The 1,223-nt window shown below is 40.8% G+C and overlaps 1 pseudogene; it reads right to left on the bottom strand.

The window, feature by feature from the left end:
* Nucleotides 1–327: 327 nt before the first annotated feature.
* On the bottom strand, nt 328–449 carry LOC115872078 (annotated as a pseudogene).
* Nucleotides 450–1,223: the final 774 nt, after the last annotated feature.

The raw sequence follows: 1,223 nt of genomic DNA, 5'->3' as shown, positions 1-1,223 counted from the left end.
GCAGACAAATGGTGGTCTGAACAGGTACAGCCCCCCAAACCCACAGGGCCAGTTCAACTGTCCAGTCGGGTCATTATGAGTCAAAATGGACTCCCTTGGAGTGAGAGGGACATGGCAGGGGAAGCTGGCTGGAAATGGGGGCCTCACAGCAAGGAGATGAGAAAAAAAAGTCTAAAATTGATTGTGGTGATTGCAAAAATCTCCCTAATATGAATAAATTGTTACATTGTATTATACGCAAATTACATGCCAGTAAATTTTAAAATAGTGAAGGGTTTTATTTTGTTTATTATGTTTACTAATTCTCTTTTACCCTTGGAATTTTTTTAATGTAGGCTGGGAACAAAGGGAATAGAATAATATTTTCTACCCAGGCATTTTTCCGAGCCTGTTTTAATGTCCCAAAGTTTAATTAATAGAACAGGGAAGCTGCCCTCAACACTTGGGAAGCCCTTGGAAATTTTAAAATATTTTGCTTCTTTTCCTTTCTAGGATTTTTTTTCTTTCAATAGAATTCCTCATTGCTGTTTGAAGCAACATTTTCTGATGACTGCTTTAAAATACTTTCCTGATAATCCTGAGTCGGTTCAGCTGTCATCAATTGATTATCTTTTTTCATACAAGTTGTGTTTTATTCTGTTTCTTGTGTCACAAGTAATTTATCATTGTATGATAGGTATTTGGGGGGTTTTATTATGAAATTGTCTCCTATTTAATCTTTCTTTTTAGTAGCGTTTCCCTCCTTCAGGTGTCAGGAGCAGCCTGGATGCACGGATGTGTTTGGCTTCCTGCTTCATCCACTGACACCGTCCTGGAAAAAGGGAGCCCCAAGTCCATTGCATGGGTGGATGGATTGTTAGAATGGAAGTTTCCAAACCCTAACCTCTAATGGCAACTTCTCCAGTGAAAGGAGGAGTCTTGCTGCCTCCAAGGGGGGTTGTAAGTCAGTTTCCCACTGTGTCTTCTGACCCAGGAAGAGTGATAACAGAGGGGTAACTACTGCTCTGTTGTGAGCATTCTTGGGATCCACTGATACCTTAAAAATATGCACTTCACCAAAGGAATGTTGCTCATGTGGTGGATTAGGTATTGGGCTGCTAATCAAAAGCTTAGATGTTCAAGGTCAACAGCTGCCTGCCTGCGGCTCCTGTAAATGTTTATTTTCAAAACTCGTAGGGGTAGTTTTACTCAGCCCCCAAAGAGCGAATGAGTCAGAATAGGCT

This window comes from Echinops telfairi, unplaced genomic scaffold (genome assembly GCF_000313985.2).
Source record: "Echinops telfairi isolate 266 unplaced genomic scaffold, ASM31398v2 ScPeMD7_3;HRSCAF=10, whole genome shotgun sequence".
Taxonomy (NCBI): domain Eukaryota; kingdom Metazoa; phylum Chordata; class Mammalia; order Afrosoricida; family Tenrecidae; genus Echinops; species Echinops telfairi.
Note: the sequence above shows the minus strand (reverse complement) of the source record. Positions and strands in the feature narration are given on the sequence as shown.